The sequence below is a fragment of the Petaurus breviceps genome, unplaced genomic scaffold (assembly GCF_028583685.1).
Source record: "Petaurus breviceps papuanus isolate PSGF00001 unplaced genomic scaffold, PetGlider_PUasm1.0 115, whole genome shotgun sequence".
Lineage (NCBI taxonomy): Eukaryota > Metazoa > Chordata > Mammalia > Diprotodontia > Petauridae > Petaurus > Petaurus breviceps.
In genome coordinates, this window is record NW_027185612.1 from 10,114,063 (window position 1) to 10,131,037 (window position 16,975).

The 16,975-nt window shown below is 40.2% G+C and overlaps 1 protein-coding gene across 2 annotated transcripts in view; it reads left to right on the forward strand.

Annotated features, from left to right (window-relative positions):
- Positions 1 to 1,946: 1,946 nt before the first annotated feature.
- Positions 1,947 to 16,975, forward strand: part of DNAJB6 (DnaJ heat shock protein family (Hsp40) member B6) — a 127,131-nt gene continuing 112,102 nt past the window's right edge. Inside the window, exon 1 of one of the 2 annotated variants that reach the window (XM_069084567.1) lies at positions 1,947 to 2,188. The gene's annotated coding sequence lies outside the window, so the exon portion shown is untranslated. The remainder of the gene's footprint in view (positions 2,189 to 16,975) is intronic. The other variant, XM_069084562.1, reaches the window with a different exon arrangement.

Here is a 16,975-nt window from a genome sequence, read left to right on the forward strand (position 1 = left end):
TGAATAGGCAGTATTTAAAGGAAGACATTCAAACTATCAACAATCATAGGAAAAAATGCTCTAAATTACTAACAGAGAATACAAATTAAAGCAACTTTAAGATTCCACTCATATGTTTAACAATGACAAGGATGATCAACACTTGGAGAACCAGATCTCCTATCTGGAGACCACCTTAGTTTTCCTGGCCAAAGTAGTCCTCTAAAATTGCCAAGGTTTGGACCTCCTATTTCTCAAACAAGGGGGGCTTTGTATGGCCCTTGGGGAGACTTGTTGCTTCTACGCCAACCATTCTGGGGTGCTCCGGGAATCTCTGACTACTGTGCACAGTTTGGCCGACAGAGAGGCACACCGTCAACAATCCATGTCTTGGTACCAGTCCCTTTTCAATTGGTCCCCCTAGCTGACGTCCCTTATAACCTCCCTTATAGGACCACTTGCTCTTTTATTACTGGGGTTGTTACTGGCCCCGTGTCTCATAAATTGCCTGTCCACCTATGTTAGAAAAAGGATCCAGGACGTTAATCTGTTCGCCCTCCAAACTACCTATATCCCCTTGGACTCAGTTGAGTCTGAGTCTCAATTATGATCAAGAAAAAGGGGGGAGTGAAGTGCCCACCAGAAATTATACACCAAAACACCAAAGCCCCCTCCCAGTCACAACCTGCTAGAAGGGGACCCCTACTAGGGTCCCTGGAAACCACCTGATAGGCCACAATAATGAGGGAACTTTTCACCTGCATTACTAGAAACATACCTACCCCAAGTACAAGTCTGTTCTTGTTAGAAGTATGCCCCAGATACAAGTCTGTTCTTGTTTTTGCTAGGTAATCAAGGCTTCACTAGAAATACGTATTTCATTGTTAAACAACATATTATTCTATAAAAATGTACCTTACAGAAGACTCTGGGCTATCTTCCTTATTAGGGAGGCAGTCCCTGCTAAATATACACTCCTATTAAATTTCAATTGGCATTGCTGTCTTGTCATTTCTCGGTTGTCTACTTCACTATCATTGTCATCTTACAGATCAGGAAACTGAGGCAAACCGAATTTTAGTAACTTGGCCAGAGTCACACAGCTAATAATTGTCCCCAGGGTCACATTTGAACTCCAGGCTCCAGCTCCTTCCACTGCCATCTGTAGAGAAGGAACAACTGAACTGAACTGATGGGGACACCAAGTGAGAGCAATGGGGAGAAGAAAGAGGAAGACTTAGAGCTTGCCAAGGGGGCTGATGAGCGGTGAAAGCAGAACAAAAAGGTGATCTACGAGAGTAAATGCTGCTTAGACGTCCAGGAGGAAGACTGAGAAAAGGCCACTAGATTTGTCAGTGGGAGGGGCAGAAAGACCTACAGAGGGACGGGGCAGATTTTGGGGAAGAACGCTCTCCTTTCCCTGGGATTGTAAACTCCTGGAGGGCAGCACAAATGAGATGGCATAGAAAGTTCATTCACTCAGTGCCCTGCGCTTTACACCACAGGCGGCTAATAAAGGCTACAGTCTTTCCCCGCGGGTCGGACCCCAGGCCCCCGCCCCGACTCCCCAAGGTGCCTCCACAGCTCTCTCTTCCCCTCCCCCATGGGCCCTAAAGGTCGCTGGGGGGAGGGGCAGCGGAGGAGGGCGGGAAGGGTCTAGGACCGCAGCCTTTTGACATCCCTAAAGGGCACCTGAGTGTATGCGTATGTGTGCGTGTGTGTGTGGATTTCAAAAGCGGGGGGAGGAGGTAGCGGGGAGTCTGGGGTGTCCCCACTTCGCGGGTGGGCCCATGGTGGGCATAGTGGAGTTCCGCTTACCGCCACTAACTCGGCGGCCGGCAGATGGCGCCAACGGCCACGGGCGGCCGGCGCATACGCCAAGAAGAGCCGAGAATTTTCGGGAAGGTGGCGTGGGGGCGGGGCGTAGGAAGCGCAGGCCTGGGGCAGACGCCGCAGCAGCCACTACCACCGCGGCCGCCGCCTCCAGCCCAGTGGGTTTAATGGTGGAAGGGAAGTGGAGCGTCGCCGCGTTGCTCTGACGTCTGACGCACTTCCTGTTTGTTGTTGGAGAAACGGAGAAAAAAGGAAAGCGCGAGGAGTCGCCGCCACCACCACCAGCACCACCAGCAGCGCCGGAGCCGAGAGGAGACCGCGGGCCTCGCCGCCCAGCCCCTCCTCCTCCCCGCCGTCAGCTGCCAACCCCCTTCGGGTAAGGGAGCGCCCTGCCAGGGTCCGGAGCTCAGGGAGAGGCGGCCCGTGCCGAGCCGCGGCGGGGGCCGGGCGGACGGGCGGGTGGCGGACTTGTCCCCGGAGTCCTAGCAACGGCGGTGTTGATGACCCGCCCGGCGCGCCGGCTCCCCGGGCCTCGGGTCTGGCGTCTCTGCTTCCGGACCCGGTCGCCGGCTCGGGTGTCCTTGCCCGCCGCCGCCGGGCATCCGGCTCCCGCGGCCCCGGCCATTGGGGGAGGGGGAGGAGGACGCGTCCGGACGCTCGGGGCCTCGCCCTCGGCCTCGGTGTCCGTTTGGAAGCCTCTTGGGCCGGGCGGGGGAGGCGTTGAAAGCCTCGGGATGGTCGGGTATTTCGGGGGGCCGGGCCGGACCGGGCGTGCGACTCTTTGGTCTGCGGGAGAAGGCGCATTGATTTTTCTGGTGTCACTGGCTAGTGCAGTGCCTCTATGTTCTGTCATCGCGTGACCAAGATTAGGCCTCTTCTCCCCCAAAATGCGGTTGGTTGTATCAGAATGTGCACGCCTAACCGAGACCGGAACAATGTCGTGTCCCCTTCAGGGATCTTTCTTAATCAGTCAGCGTTTATTAATGGCCTACTGTGTGCCAGGCCCCGCGCCAAGCGCCGGCCTTACCAAGAAAGGCAAAAGCCAAGTGCCTGCCCTCTCGAAGCTCGAGAGAGAGACAGGCTTCCCAGAAGGTGGAGGTGTTTGGTGGGGTGGTCAGAAGGTTTAACTTGCAGCCGCCCACCTCCTGGAATACTAAATTTGAATATTCCGTGGGAAAGGCCATGCAGATGGTTCAGTGGGACTGGATGGAGGACTGAAGTTCCCAGCAAGTTTGGGGCAAGTACAGTAGGCTACGAGACGCTTCAGCATTCGGTGGGCAGATGGGAGAGCTTGGTTTTAGGTACCTAGTTGTGTCCTTTTCTCAAACTTTTTTTTGTAAACTTTTTATTAAAATGAGTTGGAGCGAATGTTTTTTAAAGCATGAACTATGAGGATGAAGGTAAGAGAGTTGGAGGAAATAATAGCAGCTAGAAGAATGTATTGAGTCCTTTACAATTTACCAGCACTTTACTAGTATTATTAGCTCATTTTATCCTTGACCCAACCTTGGAACATAGGTGCTGTTATTCTATCCGTTTTTACTGATGATAAAACCCAAGCAGATAGGCCTGACTTCAGACCCAGCTAGTAATAAAACTTAAAAGTAAATGTCTCCTTATTAATATAAAGGTAACTTGTAGTTCAGTTTTACATTAAAAAACCAACTGGTTTGGCAGTACAGTTAGCTTATACAATTCCTGGTAAAATGATGTTAATCAATTTCTAAGAAAGTGTAAAAGAAGGAAAAAAAACCTAAACCACTATCATTTTTTCTCTCCAAAGTACTTCTCTTATGAAAGTACAGTTTCTAGTTGCTTACCTTTTATGTAATCAACAGGTCAAATGAATGATTCTCCAAAAGGAATTGATATTGGATAGAAACAGCAAGCAAAATTTGGGAAATGAGTAATATATATCCATTAATTCTGATGTGGCTTTAAACATTTGCCCAGTTGTAGAACCCTGGGCAGTAATCTCTGTTTGCTTCAAATTGCCTCATTGGTAAAATGGGATTAATTTCACCCACCTTCCAAAGTTGTAAGAAACAAATGAGATACTTGTAAATTGCTCGGTACAAGGTCAGGCACATCATAATAAATTCCTCCTCCCCTCTTGTGCAGAATTTCTTTCTGGAATATAAGACATAGTTTTGGATGTGTTAGCTTTTCAGGAAGGGTAATATGACATTTGTTTTAGTTTGGAAAACACAAATGGATGTTCACACTACACATTTTTTAGTATACAGTATGTTCTGTTTACTGTTATTGTAGAATTCAAATTTAGGAGGGAAAATGGCAGCTTGGCTGCTGACTTTAAGCGAAGGTAGCTCAGGTGGAATTTTGACTAAGAGCAAAAAAGTAGTGTATGAGGGTGGCAAGATTGAACAAAAGGTGACTTTTAAGGACTAAAGTTTTTAATTGAAATTTTGAGTTGACCCACTTCCTCCAAATGGTTATCATCACAATGTTATATCTGAAGGTAGTGGGCTTGCAAGCTGGTTTTTGCTTTGGAGATCCTAGGAGAAAGATGGATGCCAAATCAGTAATATTGAGATGATTAAAACCTGGAAAACAAACACATTCATATATCAAAGAGGTTTGATTGGGTTTAGGAAATTCAGTCAAGGAGGAAACTCTGCCAGTGCTTATCAACATTGTTGGATAGACACTTGATAGTAGAAGTAATTTAGGTTCTCAAAGAGTTGCTTGGGACATGAGGCTAAATAGTTTACCTAGAGTCACATAGTCATAAGTATGCCAGTTAGGGCTTAAATATAGGTCTTCCTGATTACAAAACCAATTTTCTATTAATTTTTTTTATATTGGCTCTCATAAATATACACTCTCTACCCCCAAAGGATTTAGGAAAAGTTGGTTCTTGGGAGAATTGTACCTTTTTAAGCAGCAGGAGACATTGAATGCATTAGACTATTGTTGGGATATATCTAGTCCTGTTTAACCATTAGCTAGCTTTGTGACATGTGTTTCTTTATCTGTAATAGGAAAGAATTGAGTTCTCAGCTCTAAACTAGGTCTTGGCTCTAAAACTCACTAGAACTTTTTAATATATTTTATGAAACAGAAAACAGATCATAATCTTTTTAAATGCCTCATGAATGTTTCATGTTCATATGTTTAGATATTACACATAAGATGATTGCAATCTTTCCATTGCTTTAGTGGACAGTTTAATGTAGGGATTCTTAATTTCTTTTGTGTCGTGGACCTTTCTGTCTGATGAAACTATTGAGGACCTCTTAACAGAATGTTTTTAAATGAATAAATTATATCGAAGTAACAGTTACCAAAATGCAAAGCAAAAACCATCTAATAAAGAACCCAAAACAAAATAGTTTGATATCTTTCCAACCAAGTTAAGGATTTCTGATTTAAAGAACTGATGTACCTGTAAAAAAGTCACCTTCTGTGAAATCTCTGTGCCTATCTAAACTAGTCTTTGAGTGGTAATCCTTCACCAAATCTGAACCAGAAACCTTTCTAGGAGAAACAGGTGTAGCCCAAGAGAAGTTAGATTTAGGCAGTAACTTGGGAAGTAGCCTTTTGGTGGTGGTTCAAAGGGAAGAGGCTATTGTCTTTTTTTTTTCCCCTTTTGGAGGGCAATTGGGGTTAAGTAACTTGCCCAAGGGCAATTGTCTTTTAAAAAGATTTGTTGGGGGGAAGGGGCACTCAGCTAGAAGGTCAGTGACCCTGGCCAGGAGCACTGGCCCTGGAGTCAGGAGAACCTGAGTTCAAGTCCAGCCTCAGACACTTAATACTTACTAGCCCTGTGACCTTGGGCATGTCACTTAACCCCAGTTACCCTGCCTTCCCCCCTCAAAAAACAAACAAATACACAAAAAAATAAGAAAAAAAATTTATCATGGGATTCCTTCAAATGTAAATTTGTAGAGTTAAAATTTATGAAAAATAAATTTAGATCGTTTTTAAGAATATTTTAATTTAGTGTACTCATGAATCTGCAGTACAGATAATCTGTTAATTTTCTTCATAAAATTGGAGATATGTTCTCATGGAAATATTTTGGTCTCAGGGCATAGTATTTACCTGAAAGAAAAGATGATTTCTTCCTCCCAAATTTCTGGGGTTCTTTTAATTTCAAATAGAAGCACCACCTAGTGGAGAAACATGGCAAATATTTGGTCAGTTTTCCAAACACGGGGTCAGATCAGTTATATTTAATAGATATGGGGGAAAAAATGTGAAAAAAGACTGAGAATTGAGCTAAAGATAATTTTTCCAGTTTGAAGAAATTGAATGTAGTGAAGAAAGACAGTGATGAAAATGAAGAAATGTAAGGTATGAAAACTGAAAGCTCAAATTGAAGATTAGACTTCATGTCCTTGTAGATTAAATACAGATATTCAGAACGATTTTCCTGTGACTTTGTGAGGGGGGGGGAATTTTCCTTTCAGGGTTAACATGGTGATTATAGAGAGAAATTTTTTTTTAATGGAGCTGTGCTCATAAGTCATAAATGCTCTAAAATCAAAAGTACTATACTTGCAGATGCAAGATGATCTTATGGGTTGCTTTTGAAATTATCTGACTTTATCTAAAGCTGTAATAAGCTTTTAGAACTTCTTTTTAAAAGGGTTATTGCTTGATCTGCTAATCTTTTATTTAACAACACTGGCTAGGGCAAAGTATTTGTTTGACTAACTGGAGCCTCCTATAAAGGTATCATTAGCTTGGTTTATAATTTCCTTAAGTGTTTATAGTGGTGTATTGTTTCTTTTTTAAACAGGTATATGAGCATTAAAAAGGGGAGAACTTTGAAATAACAGAAGATTCAATGATAATTTGAATTTGAAAGTAATTAATTGCTTTATATCTTTTCTGGGACATAAGGCTGGGACTACAAGGCTGGAAGTGTAAGGTTGAGTGGTACTAATTTGGAAGAACACCCAGTTTACTTTATTACTTTATTTACTTTATTAGTTTAAAAAAACCCAATATTTCTATGCGGTCATCTCATTTATTCTTTACCTACTGACTGACTTATGTCACCATAATTTATTTGTAAAGTTTACTCTAGAAATTAAGGCTGTGAGGCTATATTTATCACACAGCCGTTTCCATTCAATACCATTTTTGAGGTTCAAATTCCAGCCCCTGTGGTTTACTAGCTGAATGACCTCGGTCATCTAATTTGACTCTTCTGGGTTTCAGCCTCCTCTGTAAAAGGAGAGGATTGAGATTTTAAAAAATTTATTTTTTAGTTTTCAACATTTCAGTTCCACAAACTTTGGAGTTTAAAATTTTCTCCTTCTCCCCCCTCCCAAGACGGTGTGCAATCTGATATGGGCTCTACATATACATTCATATTAAAACATTTTTGCATTAGTCTTGTAAAGAAGTATAACCTGTGAAATGAACCATGAGAAAGAAAAAACAATAGAGCAAATAGTATGTTTCGATCTGCATTCAGACTCTGAAATTCTTTCTCTGGATATGGATAGCATTTTCCATCATGAGCCTTTTGGAGTTGTTTTAGAACTTTGCATTACTAAAGGGAATGGATCAACCTTATTCCCATTGAATTTGGCTTGAGGAGGGAATGAAATACCCACTAAATAGGGTATCTCACCCTCCAGGAGAGTAGGGGGGGAAGGGGATGAGAGGGAGGATGATTGAAGGAAGGGCAGGCTGGGGGGGAGGGAAGTTGGAAGCATCCACTTTTGAAAAGGGATGGGATCAAAGTAGAGAATAGAACAAGTGGGAGGTGGGATAGGAGGGAGGGAAATATAGTCAGTCTTTTACAATATATCTACTATGTTACTGTTTTGCGTTAACCACACAATGTACAACCTATACAGAACTGCTTATCTTCCCAGTAAGGGTGGGTGACAAGGGAGGGAGAAAGGAAATGAATCTGGAATTCAGAGTTTTAAAATCAAATGTTTAAATATATATATGTGTGTGTGTATATATATATATATATCTCACACAGTGTGGTTGTTGCTGTGTACAGTGTTGTCCAGGTTCTGCTTCTGATTGAGATTTTGAGTTGGCTCACCCTCACCTCCTCCTAATGGAGGAATAGTGGGCTTGAAAGCTGTTTTTTGCTTTGGAGGTCAGAATGATCCAAAGAGAAAGATGGATGGATACCAGTGCATTGGTAGTACTGGGATGATTAAAACCCGAAAAAATAACACATTCATATATCATAGATGTTCAGTTTGGTTTAGGGAATTGAGTCAAGGAGGAAACTACCAAACTTTGTATGATTCTGTGACTCCTTGTTGTAGAAGTGATTTTTTTTTTTTTAAACCATAACCCAGGAAGGGGTAATGTTTTTTTTTTTTTTTAACTTTCTTTTCCTTTCAAGTATATTGGTATTGGGAATTCCTAATGAGGAAACTCCTTTTTGCCAAACACCAGTAAGATTAGCCTCCTTCCTATTTCTGGAATAAAACACTCCCATCTCCCAACACTGGGAATTTTCACTGACCCTCATGCTGGTAATACTTCCCCCCCTCAATCTCTGTCTCCTGACTTCTCTGGCTTTCTTCTAAGTTCCATTTAAAATCCCACCTTCTATGGAAGACCTTAACTGATGCTCCTTAATTCTAGTACCTTCTCTCTGTTGCTTATTTTCAATTTATTTTGTACATAACTTTGGATATAGTTTGTATGGTGTCTATAGACTTTGAGCTCCTTTAAAGAGCAGCAAAGTCATTTGCCTTTCTTTGTATCCTCACTGCTTCACAGTGTCTAGTACATAAAAAATTGTTTAGATAGAGTTTATAGATTAAGTACCTTGTACAGAGGTATTCGTGTGGTATATGTCAGAGACCTGACTGATGCATTATGCTGCTTCTCACTCAGGTATTTATTGAGTTCCATGTGTACTAGTAGAGGTAGAGTTTAAAAAAAAAAAACTGGTCACTGACCTTAAGAAACTTTTCATTTGAGTAAGTCCCTTTCATGTGTTTAAGAGCACTAGCAAACAACTTAGTAAGTGCAAAATAATATTACTTATGATAATTTAATGGTAAATTTGACTTTTGAACACTTTTCTACATAATCAAATATGGATTTGTCTGACCTGTGAATTCAGAATGCTTGCAACTAGACCATACAATCATACTGTTGTCAGAATTTGACTTGGAGAAATCTGGAAGCTTGTCTAGTGTCTATTCTGTCCTCCTTCTTAGACCTTTTGCCAGCTTCCTGCCTGCTGAAAAGGGGTAGTCAACTAACCCATTTTTCCTGGGTAAAAAACCAAAACACTTGTTTTAATTCCTTTTCTGAATTTCTGGAGAAATTATGGTTTTATATTCTAAACAAACCTTTGGGCTCTACTGTGGGTTGAGAATACTTGGGAGTGAGATAGACCTGAACCTGTTCTCTTGAATTCATTTCAGTACTGCAGTCATCTATAATGAGACTTGGATAGGCTCCTGGAGTTTCATCTTTGTTTAATAAATGTATCAATTATTTGAAAACAAGTAAATTCATAATAATTATGTCAGTCAGTAAAAGAAGGATAACTATGTATCATCATGAACAACTTCTTGGAGATAATGAATTTAGAGGATTGGAAAAGAGTTGAAGGGGTGGCTAGGTGGCACAGTGAATAGAGCACCAGCCTTGGAGTCAGGAGGACCTGAGTTCAAAAATGGCCTTGGACCCTTAATACAAAAACTAGCCTTGTGACCTTGGGCAAGTCACTTAACCCCAATTGCCCTACCTCCTCCCCCCTCCAAAACACACACACACACACAAAAGAAAGAAAGGCATAGAAGAAGGCATCAGTCTTTGTTGGGTTAACAAGCAAATTAATTTGGTTAGATTGAGAGACTGTATCAGGGAATTTATATCTAGAAATGTGTAGAAATTCTTAACTCAGGCTCTGAATTATTTAAGTTAGGATTTTGTTTGATATGTAAATGGTATGGAGCCATTTTAAATTCTTGGGTCTGGAAGTGGAGGTTATGAAAATCACATTTAAAGAGTATTCTATTTTTGTAAAAATAAATGCCTAGAGATGGACCAGTTTATATAAACTATTAATGTAATTAGGTGTTAAGATGGCATTTATTTCCTCTTAAAAATTAGAAAATGTGACATTTTGATTTGAATTAAGAAACTCAGGGTTGGTACCCAGAGCCATATAAAAGTTGTTTGAAAAATAGAGACCATTAGTGAGATGTTCCTTATGTGTAATAATAATTGCTCATGTGTGGGATACAAGGCCCTTACCCAAATAAAAAAAAACCCCAGAGGTTTCTCAAGGCAAAAACAGAAGCTTTTTATTTCCCTAGTCAAGTGTTGACAGAGTTGGGCATCACCTACCCCAGAGCAAGCTGGTATAGGGAGGCACTGCACAGAGATCAAGCAGACAGTTATTTATCCCTTTACAAATAATTCTAAGAAAACCCTCAAACAATTCTGAGAAAACCCACAAACTCCTCTCCAATATCTGGACCTCCATTCCCATGGGGGGGATGTATGGGATGTATGGGACGTATGGCCTCACATTTCTAAGTACCCAATGCAAACATATCTCAGCTACTCTTCTTCCTTATTCATCAAGGGCAGGTGGTTAAAAGAGCATCTAGGAGGGAAAGGGGGGGGGGTTCCACCTGATTTACCTGAAATCAGGTGATTTACAGGAAAAGGAAACTCAGGCCTAGAGGAAATTAGGACCTAGCTCAATTCTGGTGACTGTTGTTTCCATTTTATGAGAATACTTTCACCCATTTCACTCAATCCCTCCTCTTTCATTTGACACCTGAAAGTTTCTCACACCAATATTGGTAAGCCTCTTCTGCTGTTCATATCTGAGGGACCTAGACAGATCTTCAATCAGAGGATTCCAGGAAATGATGCAGCCTTTAGAACGTAGTTGCTTTGCAGGTTGGAGGGGAGGATCGAGTTTAATGTTCTGCCTGGGCAAATATACCAGGTCCACTCCAGATACAGGGAAGCTATACTTTTCATTCTTTTCGAAGTTGTTGGTGAAGAGGAGCTGATAGATAAAGGCTCTCTTCCCGGAACCACCAATGGAACTTCATAATCAAACCTTTTAACTGCAAGACATTGAGATGTTTTACAAAAGAATTCACACAATTTCTGAGGAACTTTCCTTCTGTTCCTGCACTGGCATAAATTATTCTACTATGAATATTAGCTAATTAGAACAAAGCTGAAGCTAAATAACAACTAATATCCCCACAAACTAGAGGGTCTTTACTTGTGCAAGAATTTCTATATACTAAATCTTAAACTTAATAGCATTAATCCATTATTAACTTTAGATGTTCCAGACTCAACTGTTTAATAGATTAACTATTACATTGTGATCATTGAAGCTTGTCACCAAGAATGGGGACAAAATTTATAGTAAGGGAACCATAATTCCCTAATTTCAAGGTGTAATTCCAGGCAGAATGCATATAAATCTGAAGTCTGTATTGAGCCAAGCTTGAAGTCTACTAGGTGTTTGAGGGTAAATCGAGTCAGGAGAATCCTACCTCGGCTCATGTGGAATAGTCGTTCTCCTGATCTCTCCTTGCACCTCATACCTGTGTCTTCTGGAACCATGGGTCAGTGGCTCTGTTGGCTAGGATAGCTTTTCTTAATATTCATACCTGAAGCTGGACTCAGAGGAATGGCCAATTAAAGTCCCATCAAAAATTTAAGTAACAATCTCCACTCATCATCCTAAAACATGATTATAATCTTGCAGTGGTTGAGGAACATCTTTAAAGTGAACCTGTTTTCATCTTTATTCTTATTCATGAAGGCAGCAAATCTTGCTCTAACAGGTTTATATTTACTTTCCAAAATTTCTCTTATCCTTTTATGACTATGCTCAATCTGAACTCACACTAAAACCTCTTCTCCTTTAACCAGAATTATCTTCTGATTTAATCTCTTGCTTCCTCATCATTTTGAAATGTCCAATGATATGACTATTTCACACAAATACACCTTCATTACAGTATCTTTTAATCCTACTTTCTGATTCATGGAACAGTGTTTCAACATTACATTTGTATCCTTAGTTGTCTTCCTAAAATACTTCCTCACACTTAAGGGACCTGAAAAACTACTCAGGAGGGGTCTAGATGACCTTCCTCTTTCATTTCAAACCTTCTTATCTTAACTATTCTACTAACACAGCTATTTTTATACTGTTTTTATATCTCAGAGTAAATAAAACAGAATAATATGTAATCCTACAACTGATGAAATATGTATCTAATTCTCATAGCACCCAGGAAGAATAGAGAATTCATAGGGTCCTATCTCCATATAATGTCTGACATAATTACCAATAGATACTTTTCACAAACATACTTTTATAAAAACTTGATTTACACATTTCATAAATGATAACAAAACTATCTCAATTGAAATCTCTTTAAAACAAAGACAAACTTGAAAATTCATAATTCCTCAGATTACAATGCACGTGATCAGAATGCTGTATTCATTTTCTTGTTCCTTTGGTAATATAATCCTTAGCGGCATTTAGAGTATAGGAGCATCTTTAATATGAGAGAAACGGCTTCTCCCATAACACAGGTAATAAAACTATTTACCAAATTACACAAGAACTCCTAGAAATAATATAGGCACATATCCAATACCTAAATTTAAACTTTAAGACCCAATATCAAATAGCTGCCAATTTGATAACCTTAATTTAATTATTTCCAAATTACTTTTACACAGAAAAATCATTCATCTCATAACCATCATACCCAAAAGAAAATTTCACATAAAATTACCAACATAATGCTTTTAGCCTCCCAGTTCTCACACACCTGGTCTAATAAATGACCACACACCTGGTCTAATAAACGTGGTCTTTGTGAACCCTGTGCAAGCCAAAGCCGAAAACACTTTTACAATTATATTACCCAAAACAAATTCCTAGGATGTGGATCTCACCACAGTCCTTACAAATCATTCTAGAATGGAAAGGGGTTTTATGCAATGAATGCATTCCCTAACACCAAATAACAACACAGACCCCTTTTTAATCATACTACTCTATATCTCCAAATTTTTAATACCCCTGGTCCTTTCAAAGGAAATATTATCCACAAGTATATTTTCATTATTATATTCTCCTAAAGAAATTTACAGGAAATTTGCTTTTCCCATATTAGGTCAATCTAAAATTACATATATTGGACCAAATCCTAACTACTTTAAATTTAATAATTACAAATCCCAATTATCTATCTCTTTTACCATAGTCAGTGCCCATCCTAATTTCAGTCTTTCTATTTAAGACAAAAAAACTTCCTTGAACCTCTGAATCTTGATTTAGGAGAGGATTCATTTTTCACTTGGGTTTGGACAAAGAGGTGGTGGTTATTTTGTCAGAGTAGGTTAGGTATCCAAGATGGCTATTGGAATGGGTAATCATAGGGTCAGTGAATTGTTTTCGAATGAAACAAAGGGAAATCAATCATTAAAATGTTGGGGTTTTTTTTCATGAAGATCTCGGAACCTCATTGACAGCAAAAGCCAACTTGATAAGTTTATTTCCCTTCTAGAAAATACCTAGACTGGGTAAGTCACTTAACTCCCTCTTACCTTCAATTTCTGAATCTTTAAACTAGGAATGAGGGGCAGTTCCCCCTCCAAAAAGCAAAAAAAAAAACCCAACCTCAAAACTAGGAATGATATTTGTGATGAAAGCAGTGTGTAAATTGTTAAATGCCATATATTAATTACCAGTTCAGTCAGCAAGTATTAAGTGCCTGCTTCATGCCAGGCACTGTATTTATATATACAAAGATCAAAGGAAAGCAGTCCTTGTTTTCAGGAGCTTACACTCTATTGGAGAAGGCAGATGTACAGATGAAGGCATCAAATATAAAAAGGGGTTAATAGCTAGGAGTGGAGAGGTAGAACAGGAAAGAAGTCTTGAAGGTGGAATCAGGCTGGAGTTTTGAAGGAAACGAGTTTCCTAAAGGTGGCTAATTGGCAGGAGATAGCATTCCAGGCATGGGGAAAAAGCCAGCATAAAAAGTGGAGATATGGGAAGTATGGAGGATTATGTGAGGAGCAGACTAGTATGTCTGGGTCATTGAGTGTGTTTGGATTGGAGTAACGTACTAAGCAGTTTGGACCAGTAGGAAAGGGTTAGAACTGGTTTTTCACTAGAAGTGAAACTTAAAAGCTCACAATGAAGGGTTTCATTCAAAATCATATTTTGTCTTATTTAAAATATTTTGATTTTGTTGACCTGGATGCCTTCATCTTGGTCTTCACCAAAAATTGGAGGTCAGGGGAGAATTGATTTACTGTTTATAGCAAGTAAAAAGAGGATTGAAGAGAGGAGAAGTTTGAATACTTACTGGTTGAGTATAGAAAGGAAGAAGCATTGATTGTGATGATTCAGTTTGCTTCTTGCCTGTAAAAATGGGAAACTGAAACTTTGAAGTGGTAACTTTAATAACTAATTTCAGATAAGTCATAGTTTTTCCCCCTTAAATGTTGTAACTGTATTTTTCCTTAACTGTTGTTTGCCTACCAGTTTAAAAAAAATTTTATAAATCAAAATTGTATTGGTTTATTTTTTTTAAGTTAGAAATAGTGCTTTGACATTAGAGCTCTACAGATCTAAAGAATATTTTCCTTTTAAATTGTGTCATTATTTTTGGATTAAAAAATACTGTTTGCCATTTTTGCAGTCTTCAGGATCTTTAGCTCCCATAGGTACTGTGCTACTGGGTATTAGAACTAAATAGTGTCACTTTTTTTAGGGAATGGAATTCAGGTGTGGTTTCAGTCATTAAAAAGCCTTCTAAAATTACTATGGGATGGGACCCCTAACTCTTTTGTTGAAGAGAAGGCATTTTAAAATCTTTAACCTTTAGATTACAAATTTGAGACCCATTAGGGGAGGGGTATCAGCCCACTTAGATTTCTCATGGGTGAGTCTTTGGATCCACCTATCTGGTGGATAGACTGGAGAGGGTGTAGGTATTGTTCTTTTTTAAAATTTATTTTTTATTTTTTTGAGGCAGTGGGGTGATTTGCCCAAGGATCACAGAGTTAAGTGGCTGAGGCTGGATTTGAACTCTGGTCCCCCTGACTTCAATGCTCTATCCAATGTACCACCTAGCTGCCCCAGTGTAGGTATTGTTTAATATCTGTTAACAAACTTTAGAGTTTGTTGCTTGATTGTGTGGCAAGGTTAGTAAATATTGAAACTTTATCTTTCTCCTTAAGGAATTTCACAGTATTGAAAGGCAAGTACATTGAATATATTGAGAGCTGTAGTTCATTTAATTTGTTTGATTTTCATCCCATACTACATGCATTGACCAGCAAATGTATTAGTTTGTAGTATATTTAATTTTTCAGCAAATAATTGGGTTTCTTTGGCCAGTTGCCTTTTTTGCAAAGATTTTTTTTTTCTCTGTTGCAAGTATAGGAAGTCTTTGGTTTCACAAAAGATTATAAGTTAAAATCTGTGTGGATGAATCTCAAAAGATGTTGATTACAAGAAATAATATACAGATGTAAGAGTATTTTCCCTTGAAAAACTTTAATGAGAAGATGGCAGAGTAGAAGCAGGACCTCCCTGCTGCTCCTGCTTCCACCTTCCCCAATCCATGTAAAAAGGGGACTATGAAAAAACTTTGGAGCTGCAGAACCCACAAAATGACACAGAAGCTAACCTGCTGAGGACAGCCTGGCAGGAATCGGCCAGTGCAGCTCTCTCTCACAGCTTTTAGCGCCTGGGCCGACCTGACCAGCCTGGGCCAGAGGGACTCCAGATCAGCAGCAGCTGTGGCCGTTTCCAGATTTATCAACACACAGATGCAAAGGACAAAGTGAGAGGTCAGCGCAGTCTGGACTTTGGGACCAGTAAGTGGGAGTGCATGGCTTTTGCCCCCGGGGCGAGAAGCTGCTGAGGCACCAGCACAGCCAGCCAGCACCATGTGGCAGCTTCAGCTCCTGGCCTGCAGAGTGTAGGGGAATCAAGTGATCAGTCTGAGGGGCAATTGTTCTTGCTTTGACCTGTTTGGACCTGGATTGTACTCTAGGGTGGAAGTCCTGGGATGTGTGGCCAGCTTGCCAGAGTGTGTGGAAGCCTCAGAAAGGACACTCATCCAATACCTCCGGCAGCTGAGAAAACCCCAGCATTTGGGACGAAAGCTCCCCTGTCTGGTGGCAGAGTCCTACTGGGGCAAAAAGCTCAGGGGTCAAGTGACTGAGGGGCAACATGACCAGGCAAAGGAAACAAAGCAGACAGAAGACTCCTATTTGGGGGACAAAAAGGAGCAAAGCATGGAACAGGAGGAAGACAGTGAAGTCAGAACTCCTGCACCAAAAGCTTCAAAGGAAAATACAAGCTGGTTACAGGCCATAGAGGACCTTAAGAAGCAGATAAGAGAAGTGGAGGAAAAATTGGGAAGAGAAATGAGAATAGTGCAAGAAAATTACAAAATGAGAGTCAACAATTTGACTGAGGAAAATCACACCTTAAAAACCAGACTAACTCAAATGGCAAAAGAGGCTCAAAAAGGCAATGAGGAGAAGAATGCCTTAAAAAGCCGAATTTGCCAGATGGAAAAAGAATCTCAAAAGCTCAATGAGGAGAATCATGGCTTCAGAATTAGTCTGGAGCAAATGGAAGCTAATGACTTTATGAAAAATCAAGATGCTGTTCAACAGATCCAAACAAATGAAAGAATAGAAGGCAATGTGAAATATCTCATGGGAAAAACCACTGACCTGGAAAATAGATCCAGGAGAGAGAATTTAAAAATTATTGGACTACCTGAAAGCCATGATCAAAGTAAGAACCTAGAAATCATCCTCCAGGAAGTTCTCAAAGAAAACTGCCCTGATGTTTTAGAACCAGAGGGCAAAATAGAGGTTGAAAGAATCCACTGATCACCTCCTGAAAAAGATCCCAAAAAGAAAACTCCTAGGAATAGGAATATTATAGCCAGGTTCCAGAATTCCCAGATTAAGGAGAGAATATTACAAGCAGCCAGGAAGAAACAGTTTTAATATCGTGGAAACACAATCAGGATAACCCAGGATCTGGCAGCTCGAAGGGCTTGGAATGTGATATTCCAGAGGTCAAAGGAGCTGGGATTAAAACCAAGAATCACCTACCCAGCAAAACTGAGTATCATGTTTCAGGGGAAAATAT